The sequence below is a fragment of the Bidens hawaiensis genome, unplaced genomic scaffold (genome assembly GCF_021521415.1).
Source record: "Bidens hawaiensis isolate Kalapana, Puna unplaced genomic scaffold, B.hawaiensis_p1.1 tig00019809_1, whole genome shotgun sequence".
In the NCBI taxonomy this organism is placed as follows: domain Eukaryota; kingdom Viridiplantae; phylum Streptophyta; class Magnoliopsida; order Asterales; family Asteraceae; genus Bidens; species Bidens hawaiensis.
The window spans coordinates 92,406-98,405 of NW_027493011.1; the positions used below are offsets into that span (position 1 = coordinate 92,406).

Consider the following 6,000-nt stretch of genomic DNA (forward strand, 5'->3'; position numbering starts at 1 on the left):
ATAAATAAACAAACTTTTCACTGAATGGTATACATGCTACATATGTTTCTTTACTTGGAATTAAAAAAATAATAGCGTTAACCGTACGGGCAAACTTAATCATTTGTGGATTGTATTAATTAGTTTTATATGTTTAAAAACATGATTACATTAGAGATCAAGGGCATGGCCATGAATGCATGCGTAGAAGATGATGATTATGTACGTCAATATGTTATTTATATATAAAACTCAGCAACAGACCTTCACTGTTTATGTTCTAATTTGTATTATCTTTCTACAAGTGTTATAATATATGTTTTGAAGGTGTAGTTTTTCAAAAGAAGCAGTTGCATGCATACGTACCCAAGATTTATAAGGTTCCAAATTTTGTTTTATTTATTTCATCTTGGTTTCCAGCTCTAGTATTATGAATAAAATTTGGAATCTTTGGTGGGTTTGGTGAAATATAATTAAAAATTAAACTGACTCATCTTTGCTGCCATCATCCTTCATGTTTTCACAAGTTAAAATCTGAATGTCAACTAACTGCACACAATTTTTTGCTGCTTCTTTTATTGTTATTTGAATTTCCTATATATTTTTTTTATGTTTAATCTTTGCAATATATATATTTTTTTCACATTCACTTTTTTTAGTTGTTGAAAACTTAAAAGAAGAATAATGTTTGTTTCTTATACTTTTGGGAAACAAATAACATTACCATTTATGGATGTTACACCTCTTACAAATCAATATGCAAATATGCAAAATAGTGAAAGATTAACTTTTTTTTTCTTTTTTATCACGTATCACTCTTCTCTCCTATTATATAATAATGATTTCTATAATTCCTTTTATATAATATTTTTATTAAAAAAAACAGTTAAGTTTGTTCTTAGGCACTTTTATAAATTTAACACTTCTTTCATTATTTTACCTTTGTAATATGAATTATAATTTATTAACGAGTATTTACATATGTATGAATTACATTATTTTTATTATCAACTTGTGTAACACACGTGTCTATAACCTACGTTTATATGAAATTATGTTTTTTAAACTTTAAGGGTCAAATTATTGATTGATAAATTTAAAACTTTATTAAACTTAAAAATTAATAAATATTGAATATTGAAGTTTTAAGAAAAACAAGGTTAGAACGGTTATTTTTTTAATTTATTTTAATTTAGTGGGTAAATATGGTATTTTAATTAGTTTTGTGAATTGTGTGTGTATTAGAGGTGGGAAAAAACAGGTTAACCGAATTTCGACTCGAAAATCAAATCGAAACAAACCGGTTTAAAACTGATTATGTAGAAACCGGTTTGGAACCAATTGAAACCATAGGTTCGAACCGGTTTGTAATTCTCTCTACCGAAACAAGTTTCAAACCAGTTAACTGAACAGAAACCGATTAAAATTGGTCAAAAACCGGCTAAAACCGATCGTAACCCGAACCGAAACCGATTGTAAACCAGTCAAGAAACCCATTTCAACACGAACCGAAATCGATCATAAACCGGTTTTGACTTTTGTTGAATAAACCGAACCGGTTTGTGCACCTCTAGTGTGTATGATATTTTAAGTTAGGGATAATTTGGATCAGTTTTAAGCCAAACGTCCCTACTAAAATTTTCAGTTTTAAGTCAGTTATCTAATGGCTCGGTTTGTGGTAGGGGTGCAAACGAGCCGAGCCGAACCCGAGCTCGACCAGGCTCGAGCTCGGCTCGTTTAATTTACACATAGCTCGAGCTCGGCTCATTTCGAGCTCTATTTTCAAAGCTCGAGCTTGGCTCGTGAGTAGATTGTCAAGCTCGAGCTCGGCTCGGGCTCGGCTCGTTTACAATTTATTAGTTATTTTTTAAATAATATAATTATTTTTATATATTATTTTCTATTATAATTTTCTGCATAAAATAATATATATATATATTATTTAGTTATTTTTATTTATTTTTTATAACAATATATATATTAATTAATAATTATTAAATATATATTTTAAAAAATTATATAAATGGCAGGCTCGTTTAGGCTCACGAGCCGGCTCGAGCTCGATAGGTGAAGCTTGGGCTCGGGCTCGTTTATTAAACGAGCTTACTTTTAGGCTTGAGCTCGGGCTCGGGCTCGGGCTCGATTAAGCTCGGCTCGTTCGAGCTTTTTAACGAGCCGATCCTGAGTAGCTCGCGATCAGCTCGGCTCGTTTGCACCCCTAGTTTGTTGTTTTTAAGACTCGGTTCTTAGTTAAACACCAAATTTTTGGGCTAGAAGTATTTACTTGGGCTTTAAGGTCTTTCTTTCATTGGGCTAAATAAACAAAGAATGAAAACCTACACATAAACCAACATCAAAGTATTTTCTTATAATTCCTGAAAGTCCATTTTCTCATCAATAACCTATCTTGTCATCCTGTAATTAGTTTGTTTTTAAATGGAACTGATATGCATTCTTCATTCTAATCCTACTCTGAATATTTTCTAAATTGATGATAACAGTATTGCTAAATCTGAACCCACATACATTTATTGCAAAATGAAACAGGATATATTTGAATAAATAGTGTTCTATGGTTATCTTACATTGTTTAGAACCTATTTTGAGGCTATAATAGAAAAAAAGAAAAACTGAAAATTATGCAGATCTGTATTGTTATGCAAAAACACAATGAAAAATTTCAGTTATAATGGTTTGGTTCGGTTTTTCAGTTTTAATAACATACAAAACTGAACCGAAACCGTTGGTTTTTAGAAAACATGAAACCAAACTGTCAGTTTTTGTTTTTTTGGTTTCAAGCTTGAACTTCAACACCCTCTCATTCTATATTCAATGCTTATAGATCAAGAAATATACTCAATGCACTGAAGCCAGTGTTTCTTTACAAACTAATTCTAAGAACACGAAATCACACTTAATGCACTCTTGTTTGAAAGAATCTTTCACTTCAGAAACAATCACAACCACGAGTTTACATTATCGTCCATGCGATCCAAAGAACTTAATTAACAGCGAGGCATATCAACCGGCGGGTGCGGAAGTGTCTCCATAGGTCCCTGTCCATTCTTCACTATCAACACAACTCCTAATCCCCAAGTCATGTGTACCTCCAAGTGACAATGCATAAACCAAACCCCTAAAACATTTCAAAATGAATATTAACATTAAAGTTAATATCCGTAGTCTAAAGATGTTTTTAACGATTAGCATACCTGGATTATCAGCAACAAATCTGATTGCAGCCCATCCACCAACAGGTACACCGATTGTGTTCATGTAAGGCGGGTCCACCAGATTAAACCTTGCATTTTGCGGGTTGTAGTTCCCACTACCAAATCCAACCACATAGAAACTATACCCGTGAAAATGGATCGGGTGGTTTTCAGCTGTCACAGTTCCAGTATCCTGCAATATGAGCTGAACCCGACTCCCATATTCGATAACCTTGGTCCTAGTCCCATTTGTTGATCCCGTGTCATTAGGAGCTGAATTTGGTGCACCGTTAACAAAATCATAAAACTTAAGTGGAGATCCCGGGAAATCCTCGGTGAAATGTCCATTAATATGTTCATAATAAGCTTGTAGAAGTGAAATAGTAGGTTTAATGAAACTATTATTATTCATCGAAGCCGCCATCACACCACCATTAGAACCTTGACAGTTTTGTTCTGGTGTTTTTGAATTACACTTGTTGACATTGAACCCAATAGTGAAAAAAAGATTCGTGTCGATTTCTTTCGGGACATTAGCAGTTTTAAGACTTTTTAACCCATCCATAACGGTTTTAACGGCTAGATTATCATCAAACTTAGGTAGTTGCAAAGCTGGTAAAGCCACACTATGTGGGCTGCACCTAAATATTGAAAATATGCAATTGATGTGTTATTTTTAATTGTGACATTTTGGCCTGACATATAGGGGCCCATGGCCATTGAGTATCTTCCTATCTTCTGATCGGCTGTGACTAGGACATTAAGGGTTTGACCTGGTCCAAGCATGACATGGTCGGTGGTTAATGGTTTTGTGTACTCGCCATCAGCTTCAACTATTGTTAGTTTGTGGTTAGCGATTGAAAAGAAGCATTCCATGTGTAAAAGCGCGCCAATGAGCCTTAACATGTAGGTTTTTCCGGGTACAACATCAATCTTATACACATCTGAATATTTTGAATTTTGGATTTGCTTAGGCATAAAAAAATGTGATATTAGATTGGCACTTGTCATTTCGGAACGATAAGGAGGCCGGATTTCAACCGGCACTAAAAAAATCAATAAAATGAATACACGTGCAAAAGTCAGCGGCTAAACTTGTGGCTAAACTTTAGCCGGCACTTTGCACACATGTAAGTATTAGATTGACTGTTTTGTGAACCCATTGTACTTTTTAATATTTTTACTTTTTGGTGCTAGCTAAAAGCTATCATCCTTAGCAGGCTTTGTTTAGTTGACGTTTTCTGATTGGTTGGTCTTAGCATGACTATATATATATATTTATTTTTTTTTTGTAAAAATGAGAGTTTAAAAATGCCTATTTAAGTAATTTTCCTCGCAAATTTTCCATTTGATATGTTGATGTTTTACCATTTTCAGAGCAGTTGTAGTTGGGACCGGGATGACCATTGATGGTATAAGCATGTGAGACCGGAGAAGGTCCACCGCTAGCCAATGTAGCTCTTTCAAGCTCCACAAGATCTCGCTTCCAATATTCCCCTACAAGAATAAAAGAAAGTGTATAAAACTTTGAACTTCTTTAAATCTTCTAAATTTTGCATGAAATACAAAACTAACTGACCTAAGATTATTGTATGCTCTTCATAAGGGTATTTAAATGGGTAGGGAACTCCTGTTTTGGGGTAGATGATAAGCGCGCCATAAACAGTCGCTCTATGCCATGAAAAATGAGCATGCCAAAAAAGTGTCCCTTTTTGTTTGACTAAAGTAAACTCGTACTTGAACGTTTCACCAGATTGAACCGGACACTGAGTAATGTAAGACGGACCGTCTGACCAGCAAGATAGTATCTGTCTAACACCATGCCTAATATATATATAAAATATATGAATTAAAAAGAATTTTGATGTGACAATAAACACAAAAGAAGTGTTACTATATGTCTATACCAGTGAATTGAGGCATTATAGGGCGTCTCGTTCATGAGTTTAATTATAACTCGGTCACCTTCTTGTGCATACACGACGGGTCCAGGATACATCTGGTTGATGGTCACAATGTTTCTGGTTTCACAAAGCTTGTTGACTTTTAACATTTGGACCTTAAAATCGTAGAACCTTGTTGAACCACCCTTAGGCCATTCATGTGCCATGACTTTAACCATGTTATGTGCACAAATAAATAGTAAGCTTATTAAAACATACTTGAATGAATTAACCATTTTAAAGTGAGAGTTTGTTTGAAGGATGAAGTGAGAGTGCATGATAGCATGGAGTGGAGGGGTTTTAAATGCAGAAGCAGTCCCATTTTAATATATATAAAAAACTATAGTTAAATAAATATAAGGAAGAAGAAAAGGTATTTTTGAAGATGCATTATGTTTGTCATCTTTCCTGACTCCTTAACATATATTGATGTATAATAATTATATATATATATATATATATATATATATATATATATATATATATATATATATATATATATATATATATAGGGAGCATCTATTAAAATGTTTCAGTTTTATTAATACTAGCTTTAACCTCATTGACAGACTCAACCATCTACAGATTGTATTAGTTTAAATCACTTAAAATATAAACTTCGTTGAGATCAAGGGCGCCGCCATGATTGCGTGCGTAAAAGATCATGACTATGTCAATGTGCTATTTATATATAAAACTCACCAAGAAAGCAACAGACCTTCCCAGTTTGTGTTTTTACCTTTTGTTATCTTTCTACATGATTTTTAAAATATGTTTTGAAGGTGTAGTTTTTCAAAGGAAGTAGTTAAATACATACGTACCCAACATTTTTTAGGTTCCAATTTGTGTTTTAATTATTTCATTTT

General features: G+C 33.3%; 1 pseudogene across 1 annotated transcript; it reads right to left on the minus strand.

The window, feature by feature from the left end:
• Nucleotides 1-2,869: 2,869 nt before the first annotated feature.
• Nucleotides 2,870-5,509, minus strand: LOC143559324 (laccase-6-like; annotated as a pseudogene). Its single transcript, XR_013139915.1, has 5 exons — nt 5,099-5,509; nt 4,771-5,015; nt 4,560-4,688; nt 3,192-4,135; nt 2,870-3,115 (listed from the first exon to the last, which is right to left on the minus strand). The product of XR_013139915.1 is annotated as a laccase-6-like (transcript).
• Nucleotides 5,510-6,000: the final 491 nt, after the last annotated feature.